The sequence below is a fragment of the Tyto alba genome, unplaced genomic scaffold (assembly GCF_018691265.1).
Source record: "Tyto alba isolate M040663 unplaced genomic scaffold, T.alba_DEE_v4.0 Super-Scaffold_2, whole genome shotgun sequence".
Taxonomy (NCBI): domain Eukaryota; kingdom Metazoa; phylum Chordata; class Aves; order Strigiformes; family Tytonidae; genus Tyto; species Tyto alba.
In genome coordinates this window covers 84088209-84107034 of record NW_024881282.1, presented here as the reverse complement: position 1 = coordinate 84107034, position 18826 = coordinate 84088209, and the positions used below count along the sequence as shown (strand labels likewise).

The following is an 18826-nucleotide window of genomic DNA, read 5'->3' as shown; positions in this document are numbered from 1 at the left end:
TCCATCCCTCCCGAAAGTCATCCTTCCCATCACTAGTCACTCACAGCCTCCCCAGTTCATCCTGCATCCAAATAATCATGTCCCATCTCCATCCAAAGACAGCCCAGTGCTCCTGCAATTCAACATGCTCCCAATATTTTTTGCTGCCATGCAACTGTGGCACCACTCATCACATCCCTGGCAAGCTGCTGATGTAGACATCCCACTGAAAAAGGGACATGTTGCTGCAGCTCCCACGCATTCAGGGAGCCTCAGGCTCTGGAAAAAAGCAACTCCCTGTGAAGACAGGTTATTTTAGCTGAATGTGCATTTATTCAGGGTAACCACACCATTTTCATTGGGTGCAGAAATTGTGAGAACCGAAGGACTGAGGGAAAACCTGATTCTCTGTGCATGCTGAGGGAAGAAACAGAAGAAAAAGCTAAAGGCAGCTCTTGCCCATGTAGCCCAGGACAGGCCTGTGGTGGTCTCCAGAAGGTTGCCTGGGGCTCCCGGGCACCACCAACCCAAGCCAGCGTGGTGTGAGCAATGTGTGTATGGGACTTGCCTGGCCTTCACAGCTCCTAATTTGGGTTCATCTTGGGTCAGAGGGGAGGTGTGTACAGCACAAGAGTTTCATTACCCCCAGCCATTACAACAGCAAACAGGGAACATCTAGAAGGAAAAAAAAAAAAAAAAAGTGACCTGTGACATTTGGGATTGTGTGTTTCCTGACAGATGAAAAATGTCACCACCAACTCCCTGTACATCTGTGACAAATGATCTGGCAACTGCTCTAGGTCACAGCCAACCTTTTCTGAACTCACTCTGGCCCCACAGAAATTACCCCCCGTCTCTAAATCCCTGCTCACACACCCTCCCACCATTCCTTGCACAAGCCCATGAGCTTGAGGGGGATAGTTTTCTCCCTGAAAAGAGCAGCAACAGGTAAAACAATAGTTTGCAGTTTTGAGTAGATTCCAGTAAATACTTTGGAATCAGAAAAGGAAATTAAAAAAAAAAAGCAGAAGAGAGAGCCTCCCCCAAAGCTCACAAGAGTTTCAGATTTCCTTTTATGAGATTTCCTAATTTTCCGCTGTCTTATGAAATTTTAAGACTCCAAATAGAAGCAATACCACTGGGATGATAAAAGAGCTTCTGTGAGATCCCAGCTATTTTTGAGCAGGGACTGAACCGGTCTAGTTAGGAAAGCTTGTTTGTTCTTGCTTAGGACAGACCTAGAAAGAATGTCATTTAGAGTTATTATTTGGTTTGGCCCCATTACTGAAAACTGAGAAACTTCCTCAGTGCGATTCACAATCGTTTTATAAGTTTTGGGGATAACAAGAAGGAAAAGATATGCAAAATTGTTCCTTCTGCCACAGCTGACTCTTCAGGAGAGTAACCAAGGCAAGAGCTGTACAGAGAAAGAAAATGAAACAAACTGGATTTTTTAAAAGTTGCCAAAATAGTTGTCAGGGTTGTTTTTAATGAAAGATGTCATAGCTGCTTTTCCCAAATGTGTTCTTGAAAATGCTCTAAAAACAGGTTTTCAATCAATAGAAACTACTTTTTTTCCAAATATCATTTTCAAAATTCAAAAAGATGGAGAAGGAAACCATCTGGTTCAGCCATTTCAAGAGGAATACAGTTTTTGCCACAAAACTCTGTGTTTGGGACATTTAGCTTCTAGCTCCTGGCAGCTTATTGAGCCACAAAACACCACTTGGGACAACACATTCTCATTTTTCAGCTATGTGAAAATGCAACACTGTGAGCCCCTTATGGTACTTTGCTCCAGGACACAGAAGGAGAGAGGGAAAAAACTGTTATTGGACAATAATTGCAGGGTTGTTTTAATCCAAATGGGTAAAAAACTCAGCATTTCTCCTTTGCCTCAGTGAAATTTTGCTGGAAATGAACATAGAAAGTCCAGTGAATGTGAGGGGAGGTGACTGAAAGAGAAGTTTAAAAAATAAACTTGCCACCTGTCTTTTCAGCTTGTGGGTGTCAAGTTTACAAAAATATTAACAGCTATGTCACAATCATAGCCAAATTTAGAGCAAATATAATTTTCTATATGAACTAACCACATTATTATGCAACTTTTAAAAATGACAGATGATAGCTATAGAAAGTAAATTATAATGAGAGTTCAGATGGAAGTGTTAGGAAAATGCATACGCAAGCATACAACTTAAGCTTGAAAACTGTATGTGTTGAATAGAGACTATAAACTATACATTTTAAGTGAAATGAGTGTGAAATGTTCCCTAGAAGAGCTAAGCCCTATGAGTTCAATTAGCCATTCACATGTTGAGTTCCTAAATAGATGTAAAATTTCATGTGTATGTGTATGCACATATTACAGATAATTATAAAAAAATAACATTTAATTTAATTAAACATTTAATTTCATTAAATAATATAAAACAGTATAAATATATATGTGAGTATATATGCATACACACATATCTGTGGAATTATTTTTTTTAATATAGATGTATGTGTGAACATGCACACACACACATACATATCTATATATGTTCATGGAGGCCTGCATCTTGTGCACATATGACTGATCATATTTTGACATAATGGATTTGCAAAATAGAGTGGCAAAGACCTAAAAAAATGAACACTGCTGCAAGGACAAATTAGCATATTGTGAGATCCCTGCAGAGGAAATCAAGCATCTATACATTTCAGCCTACAATGTCCTACAACAAAGAAATCGCTCCACTTGCCTGCAGCCATATTTTTAAAGATGAGAAACTAATTAGCAACATTATCAGCATATCTTTATCAAAAAATCTTTAACTTTCCCCGGTTGAAGCATGTTGTCCACAGGGAAAACATTGACTTTAACAGCATAATAAGAGGACCTCAGTGGGTTCTTAGTGTAATAACATCAACAACAATAACAATAAATAAGATAGGTTTCTCTCTTTTCATAATGGCTGGTGACAGATCTCAGGTACCTGCTGACAGTCCCTCTTCCTTTGCCCAGAAATAGAAAGATCTTAATTTAACCGCATCCCAGTTTACTGAAAATATGCGGTGCCTACCTTGGGATGGGGTATAGAAGGGTATGAGGGCAAAGAGGCTCAGCCTTGCTGGGGTCAAGAGATAAGGTGAGAAGAGGTCCCTGGAACAAGCTACCCTCAGAGATGTACTCTGGGGAGAACAAGCTAGTTGAAATCAGCAGAATGAACCTACACCCATGTACACAGTGCAGAGGGCTCAGGGGCAACCAGAAAATCAAACCATTTGTGTACACGCACCTTCAGGCTGGGGAAGGAAGAAAAAAACAAAACCAAACCAAACCAAACAAAAGGTAAAAAAGTGGCTTCTCCTCTCTTTTCATTGATGAAGATGGTGGATGGAGTGGTCTCCATAGTCTGTCCATCAACATGCCTCACTCTCAGCAAGGGTCATCAGAGACCTCTACATTCCAGGGACAGCAAGAGTTGCTTTGTGTAAATTCTCACAGCTGACCAGAGATTTTGAAAAGATGTGTCAATACTTAGGCCAGATAAGTGCAAGCAGTGTTAACACACTCAGAAGAGCAGCTGGTTTTATATAGCTTTTGTTTGCTGCTTGACAATTTTACCATGATTTTACCAAGGAACTCGTAGAAAGACTTCCTAATAGTCGTCGGTCCTGGAGTTGTATGCATGTATTTTATGTATCACTGAAAGCTTGAAAATTTCAATCCTGTATGTACCTCTACCTAAAAAGAAGGCAAAAGCAGTTTTGGTTTTCTTTTTAATCTTAATTTTTAAAGCCACTGTTGGAATTTACAGGAATGAAAAATTATGCTGGAGCTGGTGCCACTGAGCACCCAGTGATGAAGGTTTCCACTGTGGGCTTTAAGATTTTACATGAGAAACCCACCGCTAAACTGTGCATATGGTGAGGTGCAGAAGTCAGTGTATTCACTGCTGAAGGGCCAAATTATCCCTGCTGGGACATGGTCCAGCGCAGTATAGATGGTTGAACCTGAGACTCCAACAACTGGATTTAAGAAATGTCACAGAAGCCTGAAGAATAGTAAAAACATGGAAATATCTTCCAAGGGAACATGTGTCACTCACTGCTCCTGTCAAGGAAATTACATAAAAATTTCAACTGGCAAATATACATACCCCAGGAGCAGCCAGCACTACCATGGAACTGGAGAATAGTGATTGCTGCACCCCTTTAAACAACATACTCGCAACTCCCAGCAAAGCAATTTGTAGGGGACAAACAGCCCCCAGCCCACGTCAGTTTCCATGCTTCCTGTGAAAATTCCCTTCCTCAAGTCCCCAAACCTGGAATAGCCCTCAGCCCTCCCAGGAAGGGACATGTTCTTGCCCTTCACTTCCCACCCAGTTGTCCCCAGGAGAGGGGAACCAAAGCCTCCTAAGGAGTTTTTCCACCCAGAGAGCAGAAGGCAGCCGATATTTATTGAACAGTCCTCTGGCCTTCTGGGTGTTGTGTCACTTCTGAATTGAGTAAAATGAGTCCAGGAGGAGTGTGCATTGCCAAAAGTAATCGTAGTTGCTGTGGTGACTTCATTGCTCACACAAACCCCCCTTTCTTACTTTGGGAGACACCAGTTAAACTAAGCCCTCAAAGAGTGCTGCCTGCAGTGTGGCCAGGGGTGGTGCAGGGACTTGAGCAAAATGCACAGATTTCTTCATCAACCTCTACAGTTTTTGATTTGTACTGCAGCCCAACAGCTGGCCAAAAGCTGAGTCTGGAAACACGCCTGGTTGCATGTCAAGGTAGAGGGGCTGCAGGGAAAGCAGGGCTATAAAAATCACTATAAATCTATGTAGCATCTATGTTGTACCTAAAATGTTTTCGCTGTGGATTTAATCAAAGCATCCTCTGAGTCACACACATTTGGAGTGTTTAATTTGAAAAACAAATGAGGTGGTGGGTCAATGTCAGAGTTCAGCTCTGAGGCACTGGGTTTAAATAACATTGTGGGATTTTGGTGCCTGAGATCCCAACAAAGCCACCAGAGCCCACAAAGCAAGTCAGCTCCGCTGAAAGTTGAGCTTGGGGCATGTAGGCTGGCAGATATGAGACCTAAGGAAGTCCTCTGCTCTTCTGGACTGACACCTGCTTTTGGTCAAACAAATCAATCCCTGTCTGGTCTGCTGTGATGCTCTCTAGATTGACTGCATCTCCACTGTAAATAACAGGAGCTTAAAGACTTACACATATACATGGAGACTTCATGTAGGTGTCACTTCAGGCTGAATCCCACCCTGAGTTCTAGAACTAAGACAGCTCATCCTTTGTTACCCATCTGCTTTATATTGCAGATTTCCATTTTGCCCATCCCCCAAAATGGGAGAGCAGCCATAGGATGAAGACAGGTATCAGCTGGGATGGGCACTGGCCAGCAAACTGACAGTCATCACCACAGACAGATGGAAATAGTTAATGGCGATTATCAAACCAGCTCAGCAACTCCTGAAGCTGCCCAGAGACTGTGGCCAAAGCTGGGACAAAGCTCTAGACTTGCTGATCCAGGATGTCTTTTGGTGAGGCCAAGGGATGCCTCTGCTGTGAAGAACAGACCCTGTCAACTGCACAAGTGGTTTGCATGGCAGGCAAGCTTTCTGCTAGTTCAATATAGAGCCCGAGGGATCTACACTTCACTCTTATCCCTCTGATCACCACAGAGCTCTAGTCTCATGAGTGACTGAGGACCCACTCATCACCAGTTCAAGGGTTCAAATACGGCCATTTGAAGATCCTTCCAGTTGGGTGTTTTCCAACAGGATTATGAAGCACTTGTACCAAAACAGAGATGCTGCCATTCTTCCTGGTGAGTCCAAGTTGCATACATGAGAGACAACTTGCAGCTCCCTGAAAAGAAGGATGAGAAACAAGACTTGGTAAAGATAAGGGATGGGAGAAGAGCACAGGGACTCCAAGCCAAGCAATGTCTCAAACACTCTCAAGTAATGAAACTCTAGTCACGGGGTGGATAATGTGGAGGCTGGAGTTGATAAGGCTGCCTAAATAGCACGGGATGCAGCTGGGGGACGGAGCCCTGTGGAGGCAGGATGGTTCTGCTCTGGTGCATCTTGTAAAGTTTCAAGGGCCATCTGTCCAGTGAATGACCTTTGCTCATTATCCACAAAATGCATATTAAAGTTGACACCCCTGCATATGCTAATGAAGATTAACGAGTTCATGCTAGTTATATTATCCCATGAAGCTCCCTACCCCTCTCAATATATGTGATACATAGATAGGTAGATTGACCTAAGGGATGGACTCAAAGAAAGTGTGTATGGGGGGGGGGGGGATGGGGGCGGGGGGAGGTGTGAGGAGTGAAAAAGAAGCAAGCAAAGGATAGGAAGTGAAGAAGTGGACAGATTCATCTCTGATGAACTTGGACAGGACCAACATAGGAACACAGACCAGTGATCTCTGTTTCTACCTCTCTCTCTTCTTTCTTTTTTTTCTTTTCTTTCTTTTCTTTTCTTTTCTTTTCTTTTCTTTTCTTTTCTTTTCTTTTCTTTTCTTTTCTTTTCTTTTCTTTTCTTTTCTTTTCTTTTCTTTTCTTTTCTTTTCTTTTCTTTTCTTTTCTTTTCTTTTCTTTTCTTTTCTTTTCTTTTCTTTTCTTTTCTTTTCTTTTCTTTTCTTTTCTTTTCTTTTCTTTCTTTTTTTTCTTTTCTTTTCTCCTTTTTCCTTATTATCATTAGGTAACACAAGGCGTACTATATCTCTTGACATAATTTGTTATATACTTGTCCAATTATCATGTATCTAATTAATAAACATCTGGACTTTGAGACTTGTCTCACCGTTGTCCACTCTGTTGGGGCTTTACAAATCTAAGTCACTTGCCTCTCTCTTCTGAGCAGGACGTGACAGCATACTCTATGTATAGTGGTCATCTGTAGATGATGGTTAAGAAAAACATCCATGAAAAGAAAGAGCAGAGGGCCTGAGAGGAGCAGTATTGCTGAGCTCGAAGGGGCAGTGGCAACAACTACTGAAACACCACCAAAAATCTTCAGCACTCCCAGAAAGGCTGGACCAGTTAGAAAGAGATAAGAGATAAAATAGTGAAATTTTCAGAGGCCTTGAAAATACAGTGTGTTGGGAATGCTGGAAAGCCCAAAGAAGCAAGAACTACCAAGAGACAAGGCAACAGCCTTATGGCACATGAAAAGGATGCTGCAAAAAAAGCAAAGGACAATCTGTTTTCCATATCTGGGGCATCTAGGACAATATTTAATGGGATTAAATTAAGAAGAGGGAGATTCAGTTTAGACATGAGGAAAAATTTTCCAGTGGTTGGGATAGTAGAGAAGTAGAATAAATTTTTTTGACAAGGTGGATTCTTCATCATTAAAAGCAGATTTTAAACAGATTTTTAAAACAAGTCAAGAAAACAGCAGCTCTCAAGAGCGCCACTGGCATAACTGTTATTCTTTCATTCTTTCCAGCACTATAAGTCTGTTAGTGTAAATACCTGTTACAAATTGTACGTGCTCTTTTGAAAGCTTGCTTTTAAACATGATGCTAAGACAAAAAAATGGAAACTTGTATAAGGGAAGACTGCATAAGGAACACTGACAGGTTTATGGCCCTGAAACTTTGGGGTTTTAGGATAATATAGTCTATGATAGGTAAGTATTTACAGTGTCACATTATTTACATGGTTCTATATATTCTAATAGTGACTTACTAGGAAGCTGCCTGATTCTTTCTAAAGCTGTGAGCTACTAATATTTACTTATCAAAATATTGCATATAAGAATGATGCCTAAGTCTAACGAAAACTTTCTGCAAGTCCCAAGTGGACAAAATTCTGCTCTGAGATTCAGAAAAGAAATTGTGACTGCTTTTGCATGCCCTGTTTCAGCACATAGCTGGTATGAGTTACAGTGGCCTTGGGAATGCGGGATCTTTCAACAACCTGCTCACCTACTCCAATGCAGCTCACCTTGATAAATTTAATTTCTCTTATACATAGATACAGGCACACATGTATGCACAGAGGTATTTAAAGACAACACCAGAAAGTGGAAACAAAGAATATTATTTGAGATGGGCCTAACAGATTGGATTAAAAAAATAAATTAAACTAGCAACAAACAGTCCTTGAGTACCCGTGTGCCAAGCTTAATCCCCTCGTTAATTAAAAATGGCCGAATTATAACCCCTTTCAAAAATTAGGTTTACAGTGGAAATGCCAACTGAACAGACCCTTCACTGTAACAGCCCTGCTGGCACCCCCAGAACACAATCGCAGAACGGCAAAGCATATTGGCACCTCCTGTATATGCAATTGAAATATTCGCTCGGTGCCGTCTCTTCCTGTTAATTGCTGTGTGGAAAGCGGTCCCCCTACAACCTCTTTATCTATCTGCTTCAGAAGCGCTGCCTACCGCCGCGCGCACTCGAGGGGCACGGTTGGCCGGGCTGCTGGGCTCCGGTGCCAAGCTCGGCGAAGCCGCCGAGTCCGTCCTCCCCTCCCCGAGAGCGGCAGCTGGATTGCCGCTTGGCTCCCGGGCTGGCGCCTTGGCTCGCTCTGCTCTTGGCTGGTGCGGGGCTGTGCAACAGCTTGCACGCCTCGCCGGGCGGGATGCTCGCTGCCGCTGTCGCTCTCGGGCTGGCTCAGCAGCCTCCCCTTGCTTTTCAGGAGACGAGGGCTCCCGAGGTCCCCACTTTTGCAGCTTTTCTCCTTCGAATACCAGCAGCATAACAACTAAAAACCTCACCTGCTTTGAGAGACAGTTTGCTTTTCCATGCCTTGCACCCTCGCCTGTCCATTTTCTCTCTTTTCCACTTAAATCAAGAGCTTTATGCAGCAGGGTTGCTCTTAATTATGAGTTTCCTCAATACCTTGTAGGATGCACCAGGGCCCTGATATCAGCTATTAAAACCCGTCAGGCTAAGGTTAAACGCAGGCTGTAAAATGGCTTCTGCCTTCGCAGACGGATTCCCTGTACGAATTCAGGACCAGGGGCCAGATCTCCACTGGAGCCATGCCAATCCACACCAGCTGTCAGCACAGCCACAGAAGATCAAGTATTTCTGTTCCACCCCATCTCATCATCAGAACTGTCAGCTCAGGCCCCACCACAGAATATTTATTAGCAGTGACAAAGGAAAGAATAGAAATATCAACTCTTAGGCTGACTTTAGCAAAGTCAGTAGGTAAAAAATTTACAGTTTGTCCTTGTAAAGTGATTAAACATGCTGGGAAAGACATGGGGAAAAAAAAAAATACATCCTTGAGGCTTAGGGACAGGTTTGCTTTTTGTTTAATGAAGGATTGGCAAAGGGCTTATACTGCATGAAACTTGACAACTTTCGAACTCATATACAGAACTGGGAAACAGAGCAATCAGTGGAAGCACCGAAATATTGGTGCATCTGTGGGTCTGACCATGCAAAAGTTAAAAACAGTGAAGCAGTAAGGGTTTCTCTGTATAGAGAGACAGTATAAGTCTTTGCATTTACATACCAGCTGTCATCAAGGCTTAACCAAAGTGTTTCCAATTTCTTTTTATTGTATTTTGTATTGTGTTTATGTGTTGGAAATCGAGGCACAGAGCCTGCAAGTCAGGGTGAAAAAAAGGACATAGACAAATTAAATGAGGTGCCAGTGGAATTCAGGTGCTTAAATGCACAGAAAGTAATATTTAAAACTCCCCGCTCTGCTGCTGTCTAAACTTAGAGATATCTAAGTGCCCAAAGTATAATTCTTCTTTAACCAAAAATTCCTATATTCTTCTCCTCTACAGCGCACCAAACTATTCACCATCCTCACTGGTGGGCCCTCAATCCGAGCCACCACCAAGCAGAACCTTCTCCATCCCATAGCCAAGCCTTGCCATGCTCCAGCACCTCCCCTTCCTGCCAAACTGGGACCAATCCCAGGGAAAAAGATGAAGGACTCTCTGTGTCCCTGGCTGTGGACTGTGCCTGGTTGGAGAAGCTTCCCAGAGACCCCACATTTGAGACAAAAAGGGAGTTAAGGTTGATCTGCATGATCTGCCCTGGGGCCAGCAGCCACCCATCTGAGTTATGGCATCATCCTGCTCCCACCTGGGGGATCATTGAGTCTGACCCTTGTTTGTAGTCCCTAAACCCCAACTAGCAAATGAGGAGTAGAGGTCCTTGGGTTGCCTGCTGGGGATACACATTTCTAGGTGCCCCACGGGGACTCCAGCCCCAAGCACTCTGCCTATGGCTGTAAAGACACTCCACACCGGAGGCTTGTGTCAACTGACTTCCTATCCGGGCTGCTAAAAAGAACTCCCTTGACTAGGAAGACACCACCGCGGAGAACAAAACCATCTCCTGCTGAAGTGATTATATTTACTGTAAAACACAGAAGCAAATGAAATCTCTGATTGAGAGAAAAGGAGAAAGCTTTTAATCCCACTCTATGATACTTGCCAGATTGACAAGTCTAGAAATACAAATGGAAGAGTAATTATACAAGACTCACTTATGTTGCTGCTCAGATTTATTTTTTCAAATATAAGAAAGAGAAAGAGACAGAATAGTCCTGGCTTGTTATATTGGTTTCCAGAGCTGTTAGTGGAAATTGATTAGAAATCTAAGTTCAAGATGTACTAAACTACTCAAAAAATCTTCTCCTCTTAGCTGTGGCGCAATCACAGTATTATGGATTGATACAAGACAAAGGAAAAAATAAAAGGAAGAAAATAGCAATTTGTAGCAAAATCATATTCTCATTGTTACAAGTCCTATAGCCCTTCGTGGAGGAAAGGAGAACTGTGTATGCTACCTGATCCCAATCATTTTAAAGTTATGGGAGAAATATCTACAACTATCCATTAAATCTTTGAATTCAGTCAGTAAACAAAAGCTATAGAGAAGACCAAACACTGAAGTGTCTGGCAACTTACAGTCACTAAATATTAGGAAAAGATACGTCAGGGCTTTGGGTCAGACTTGAGCTCAGCATGAACACATTTCTTTGAGGGCCCTTGAGGACACTGTACTTTTTAATTGGACTTGTACTTCCAATTTGAGACCTGAGTATCCACCACACAAGGCATTTTTTTAAAAACACAGCATAGACAGGATTCGTCTTGCCTAATTCAAAACATCCACACTGGAGACATCTGTGTCTTACTGAGCCTCCCATCCTTTGTAACCGTGAAGAGAAACAGGCACTTTTACAGCACGCTCAGCTGACCTATTTTAGATATCAGCTTTAGGGCAAGATGAATCATGCCTTGAATGTGCCAATTTCCCTGTGGTGCCAAAGAAAGACTAGACAACCAGTTTATTTTCTCAGATGAATCCCACGTGGCTGTGGCTGATAGACTTGTGCTACAATCTGGCTGATTGTGAACTGTGTCTGTTCCCAAGTCTTACATCATCCTACAGAGAGTCCTGTGAGTTGTATATATTAGCTTGAGTAGTTATGCACTAATTTGATGATATACTACCAGTACTAGAGCTGCCTTGCATCTGGCCAGCTAAAAAATTATGTGGAGGAAATCATCTCTGCATATACCTACCCATTCATACACCTTCAATGCAGGAAAGAAACCATCACTGCTTCAGTGTTGATGTATTAACGGGAAGGGCCACTGGAAAGAAAAGAAACAGCAAATGAAAACTTGCCCAAAGTCATACTGGAAGCATGATGAATGTAGGTCTACAAGCCACCTTTTCCATCCCCCTTCCCGCCCAGTTCAGTATTCATCAGCTGGAGGATCGATCACTTCTTCAAACACTTCCATTATCTTTGGAAGTCTTTCACCCTCCTTGGGAAATCTGGCCCTTTGTGTTTTAAGAGCAGACCAGCTATGAGATGTCTTCAGGAACCTCCAGACCTCCTGTTCCTCCTGGAACAATTGCAACACCAGTCTAGGGTCTGAAATGAGAGTGTGGCTGTGCCTTGGTGGGTCCTTAGAGGTAAGTTTGAAAAGAAACAACTGTCCCCAGATACCATCAGTGCTGCTGTAACACTAGTGTGCTGACAATTGCCATGGTCTACTAATGAATCTGGATGGTTTCCTTTGAGAAACAAATCACCTTAAACTTTTAAGTTGTTTCCAGAGGTCTTATTTTATAAAGTCTGAATCAAACAACAGCAGATTCAGCCTAATTCCAGCAATGTTGGTATGGATCTATAGTGGAAATAATTTGCATTTTCAGTTTTTGTTTCTTGGTGGATGTATATTAATGCCCCAGATAGCAGTATCAAGTAAATCATTTATATTCTAGTCTTTCCTCCTTTGGTGAAGACTTTTTTCTGAAAGTCTGTTTTATAGGTAAAGATTCGGATTGCACAGGGACACTGAATATTTAACAGGAGCTTTCCTTCCAAATTTTGTTTCCATCAGGGCTTAAGAAAGATAACAATAGTTTTATATGTCTGATTAAAAAGCCAACACTCCAAACTGTGCGTATGTAAGGTTTTGGCATGATTTCTGTTATGGTCATAATCAGCTGCTTGCCCATTCCAGCTGCTAAAGCACAGTAGACAAGACTTGAATTCCAAATATTATTCTCATTACCATGGTATCCTGTGCACAAATCCCCAAATGTAATTAAAGAAGTTTGAGGTTCTGACTCCAAAGGCCAGGTCCATAAATAATTTCAGCTCTTACAATTAGGTGACATTGTATTTTGTTTTGAGACTTTTGTATGGCAGGGAGTGATTCCAGAAGCTGCCTTGCCTCCAACAGACAGAAAGAGATCAGGGCACTCCAGAGAAGGAATGGAAAATAGACCCCCCCAAAAAAACCACACACAGAGCAGAAAGTCATGTTAGGCCAAGCTTGTTGAAGATGCTGCACACGGGGACATGTCTGCAAACTCACCTCTCTTGGAAGCTCCTCACCCAGGCTTCCAGAGAAGCAGCTCCATCTCCTCAGGGTCTTTGGATAGAATCCTCTTTTCCTCCTGAATGTCAGGGTTAAAACCTATGTTAAACACAAACACGCCCTGAACACAAACAGAAAAAGGCTTTTTGGTCACTCTCTCCTTCACCTCCCAAATTCCCAGCAAGAATTTTAACTGTGAGGTGGCAAAGCAAAGACCCTTTGCTATGCTGACTCTTTGGCTCAGTATTCCCATGAACATCCCAAATATCAAAATATTTTCTAGACAGCAGCTCAAAAACCAAGACTCTCTTCCAGGAGATGGCAGAGGAAGATCTGAACACCTTAAGGGTGAGGGATGTGAACGACACTGGTATGCACTTCCATGTTTTCAGAAAGGGAGATCCCACTACTTTCTTTGGGCAGGCTTATCTTGTTACTGCCCATTAGATTTGCCCTGAGAACCACTACCAGACTGGATAACCCAAAGGATTTACCTTTGTCTTTAATCCTCCATCCCATGATAAACAAAAATAACCAGGACTTCAGATTGTAGCTTTTCATGCTTTTACTCAACATAAAAAAGCATGATTGGTGAGACTGAACACCAGCAAACCTGTAGGTACAGAGGACTCCAGTAATACAAGGAGACACATAAGCAAAGAACCTCCAGAAATGGGTGGTGGTTGGAATAGGCACTATATGTTTTCATATTATGATTTACGTGCTTCAGTGTCACGTTTCACTTTAACTACCAGGTCCCTTCTGGGCACAACCCTTAGTGCCTTGCATGCAAATATGGCTAACAACTAGTTCAATTAGTTTTCTTTTGGAGGGCAGGGAGAGGAGAGCAATCATAGAGATTTTTAAAAGTGGTTACAAGAACAAACAGCAGAAGGTTGTCTTGAGATAGGAATAGGAAGTACTGGGGCCTGACCTAGTTTTCTGGTCCTGCAATAGCTCATACAGTAGTGTAGGACCAGTCTCTTGGAAAGTCACCACCTTCTACATAAGGAGTAAGGGATTGGCTTTGCCTGAGGAACAACAGTGTTTGCCCTAGAGCTTCATCCTGCAAAAAATAGCAATAAATAGCTTTTAACATGTAATTTTATATACTTTTAAAGATGACACAAGAGACACAGGATCAGTATTATTCAGTTGCATGTTTACTTCATTCTAGATCCTGCAAATCCACATTTTTCCTTTCTGTATGCTCCAAGGCTGAGTTGCTGGTGACTCATCTCAGGTGTCTTGTCCATCCTAAACACAGTCAATTAATTTCCTTCTGAAGAAGATTTGATCAAGCTGGCTTCTCAGCTGTGAATATCTTTCTTGAAATTATAACCCTAAATTATACCATCTTCCATATTGTAAAAGCTATGAAGAAAAGGAGATTAAAACCATTGGGATGAAGAGACACATACTTTTTCCTCAAGTTCTCTTCTGTCCCTGCTATCTTCCACCAGTCTGACAAAAAGCTCTTTGTAAGAGCCTCTTGAAATGAAGAATCTAGTACCCAATGACAAAAGGATTAGTCTTTGACTGTACTTCACTCCATGCTACACTAATACAATCAGCATGGGAAATGTTATCCATTAAGAGGTTAGGAGAGGATGGAAGACCAGGTGGTGCTAGAGACCTAAATTATAAAGGTTTATTTTCCATGAAGCATGATTTTTATTTGCTTCTAACTTTAGGAAGTAGCAATGCTGGAGGTGAAACACACAGCATGAGATGTTCAGCCACGTGCTTGAGGGCAGGTGTGCTGCTGAGTACTTACAGCACTTCCATCACACTGAGCTTGGGCTGACCTGTGAAAAGGATACAGGAAAACTGGGATTACTTCAGAGAAGTTAATTCAGAACTAAAGCAGCCTGCACAGACCGTGCTCAAGGTGCCACTGAAGGCACGAGGAACTGCAGGAGACCTGGACTGAGTTTGGGCACTGAAATGTAGGAGTGCAATCCACAAAACATTTATCACCTGAGGCTCCTGAAGGGCCATAAACACATAATTTTTGCCACTGTAATTACCCAGCTATCTGGAGTTTTGCTACTGCACTCAGAAATGCTGTCATCTCAGCAGGACTATGTGAGTTAGCATCTATGTCATGTACATGCCTGTTGGGATCTGCAAATTAGGTCTTTCTGTGCTTAAGTTCCCTGAGCAGTCTCAGCTTTTTCTTAGGTATGAGGCACAGGGGAGGATGTTTTGCACAGATTTTCTCTCATGACCTAGAAGCTCAGACACCTCTTTCGGAGTGGGAGATAGGACACACAACCTCCCCTCCCAAAACTGAAAACTGGCTTAGCATGGGAGGCAATCCAAAGCTCGAGAGAGAGTGAGCAAGATTGTGCAGGCCATCGATAAAAGCTCTGACCCTGCACAAAGGACTTGGGCTTTCCAGTTTCTTTACAGGAACCACATCTGCATTTTGCATTATGTTCAGTAAGGCATTCACCAATTCTGCACTTTTGCTGTCTCAGCAGCAGAAGAGACGTCCGATTCTCTACAACATAAGCTGCTCTCGTAGGATAAATACATTATATTTTTGTGATGTGCACTGTCATATGCTCTCTCAATGCTAGGATAAACCAGAGTTCATGGCTTTGGAAAACAGAATTGATGACAAGCATCATTAAATCTCCAAGTAACTTTTTTTTTTCCCCTGAGATGTCCTTCCTGAAGCCACAGAGAAGGACATTCGATATATATATGTGTCACCATTACTTACATCAGTAATCTAGTAGACAAGACTGTGGGATTGACATGATGGCCACAGGGCCTGAATTTAGGTCACATATGAAATAAATTAAAAGCTTCTTCTTATCTCAGTGCAACATCTCTCCCTCACCCCCACCCTTATCTGGCACAAAGATGAGGAAAACTAACCCATTGCTTACCAAGCAACTTCTAAGCACAACAGTTTCTAAATCAGGATACAAGACAACATTACATTGGTCTAGCCACAACAGTAAAACTCGGAATTGTGTTTGTCCCTATGTAGTTACTGCTACTTATGTCAATGACAAAGATCTCTGTGTGAGCTGTTTATTTAAAAATATATATATATAAACAACAAAAAAAAAAACCAACTAAAAAAACCCACACACATGCAAAATTTGGACCAAATCTAAGTAATTGGCTTGTATCAGATCAAATACCCAGTGGTACCTCTGCCTGGATCATGCTCCCCACTTCACCTCCTCTTCTACAGAGCAAACTGTGCAGTGCAGAGATGGCTTTAGGGTGAACGATAGAATGCAAGCAGAGACTACCACCCAGAAGTGCCAGGTGAACCCTCCTCTAGGAAAACAGCTCTATCATTCCCATTTTTAAGTGATTTATGGTTTTATAAAATACAACAAACACCCCACACTGCCCAGATTTGCATATACTCATTATGAAAGTCCAAATGGAAACCTGCCACCAACACAAGGCACACATCCCCACTTGAAGCCAAGGCACACTTGAGTCTTTTTGGGGTTGAAGGACAGCAGACAAAGATGTTTTCCAAATGTTTTGGGAGCATTTTTGCAGGACAGGGCAGACAAAACCTGATCCTGGTAGCTAAAGGAGCCCAAATCCTTCAGCACTCAATTCTCAGGTGCTGAAGGGACATACAGCAAATCTAATGAGATGAGGTTGGGGTTTGGGTGCTGAGGGAAGAGGTCTAGAGCTTTAATCTGGGAAATTTCTTGTGCTTGATTCTGCCTGGGTACCTAGGAACTGACTCTCTATACTTAATATGTAAATAAATACGGTACCATCAAAGCCAACAATCTCCTGGGATTTCTCCCCTGAGTCAGCTTTGCAAAACACTACATTTTTGCCCAATCGTTCTGATGAAAACCGACAGCAATACACTTTACTGCACACCTCAGAAACAAAGTGTGATAGTAGGGGCCCAGCATGTCCTCTCTGGGGACTGGCCAGCTCAAATGAATAAGACATGGCAGAAATTAAGCAGAGGTTAAAACTGCTGTACAATGATATGTATATACTGTGGTGTGTAAGGAGAATGAGATGAAATGGGGGGTGGGGGAGAGGGGGGAATTCCAGTTTAGGTTTTTCTCTGGTATTTTTTGTTTTCTTTTTCTTTTGTTCTTGAAGAGATTTTTAAAAGGTTGTCAACAGAGGCAACAGCACGTAGGTGTGGATTTACAGAGGTATAAGGTGGTAGACCATGGGGAGACAGAAGGGTGGGATGTGCTACTTAAAGACATCTGCCTGCAAGAGGGAGAGGCTGCACATTAGAAGCAAGCAGGCAGTGAAGGGGGTGTGTGTGTTTGGAGGTAGGAGCAGGTGCTGGACATCCATGGATGCCAGGAAGGGCAGTGGGCCAAGGTCAAGTGGGAGGAAGGAGGGGCTACTGGGCAGGCTGGTCATTGAGACCTCCAGTGCCCAGCTCTGCTTCTGCAGAAATGTAAGCCAGGTCGAGGTGGTCAGGATATACATGCAGATGACACTTAAATGGAGGATTTCTCATTTCCCCAGATTTTTACAGTCTATTAGACCATGGATTGCAACAGCCAATTTAAGCATGCCTTCCACTGCACTTCAGCCTGTTCCATAATCGCTGAAAGATAGAATTTGGCTTTAAAGCCATCATTTTTCATCCCAGGGACAAAGCCTGTTTTCACCCACTGTGCCAAGACATTCTATGAGATTAAAATTATGTCTCTTGCAAGACTGTCAAGATCCTGCCTTCAAGTGTCTCTTTCTAATTGTTTTCAGAGGCTGCCAGCCTTACAGGGTGTAGAGCTAACTTCAGAAGATGTGGGGTGGAAAAGTCTTTTTAAAATTATTTCTAAAATCAGAGGAAGAGAGAAGGCTATTTAATTCCATACAGAAAATCACTACTTCTTCCTGCCAAGCAGCAGTGGGAACACAGGCCTTGGAGTTCACGGTTCAAGAGTGCAATCATTTGACATGCAGTCATTGCCAGGAGGGAAGAGGAGGGGAGGCCAACCTAGGCAGAAACTCTGCAACTCTGACCTTCCAAGAGAAAATCCCAATTTGCAGAGCTATCCTTCAAGGACCTGGCTTCACAGACATTCATTGCATTCACCTTCACCTTGGCAATCAGAAAATAATGATAACAAAGGCATCAAGGTTTAAAAGTTTGGATTTAAGCTTATAAGGCTGGGAAAAAAAGAATGGGGCTATTCCCCCGCAACAACAACCCAAAAAGCCCTCATCATGAATGGTGCTTGTATTTTGGAAGAAGGTTTAAAACTTGCATTTTTCAGCCTCAATATTTAATTAGGACACTTAAAAATGCAGAGGAATGAAATGACAACAACAACAAAACACAAACACACCCCGCCCTGGGATTAGTCTGATGCCTGGCATTGAAAAAGCCACCAAATGACAGACCGTACTGCGGTAATTCATGTTCGTGACATTACAGTGATTGGCTTTTAATGCACTCACCAATAAATTACTGCTAGTCAAACAAAGCGCTCAGAGGAGAAAGACAGACAGAAAGGAACATTCAAGGTTCTTGACTATTTATCAGTTGGCTGAAACATTCAGAGACCAAAGAGAACGTTATATATCCTACCCAATGAATCACCTCACGGCAAACAATTTTACATTCACATAAAGTGAAGTTTCCACCAAGGGTTGGAGGAAAAGGATGCACAAACAGCTCAACTTAGCCAAGGTAGCATTAAGATAGCATTACTAGGCCAAAAGTTGTTGAAGCCAGTAATAAACTGTTGTTTTTAGCCAAGTCCTGTGTGACACAAAGAGGTTTCAGCAATGCAGGCAACGAACTCGGATCCCCAGAAGTCACACCAAGGATGCTTCGTTAGAGGGAAGCTATCAGGCCAAATGCATTTCCAATTTCAGTGTTACCGTCTTTAATTAAAATTAAGGGTATTTAAACCACTTAATTTATTCTTCCCTCCTTGCCCTGTACTTTTTTCAGGATGCTTTATGCAGGCACCTAAGAAGCTTAAAGACTTTGCCTTTCATGACCTCACATTTTGGCTCTCCCACGC

The 18826-nt window shown here is 42.3% G+C and overlaps 1 long non-coding RNA gene across 1 annotated transcript; it reads right to left on the bottom strand.

The window, feature by feature from the left end:
- Positions 1 to 499: 499 nt before the first annotated feature.
- LOC116959929 lies at positions 500 to 12942 on the bottom strand. Its single transcript, XR_004406088.2, has 3 exons — positions 12819 to 12942; positions 11508 to 11579; positions 500 to 654 (listed from the first exon to the last, which is right to left on the bottom strand). It is a non-coding gene; the product is annotated as an uncharacterized LOC116959929 (long non-coding RNA).
- Between the last annotated feature and the right edge of the window lie 5884 nt (positions 12943 to 18826).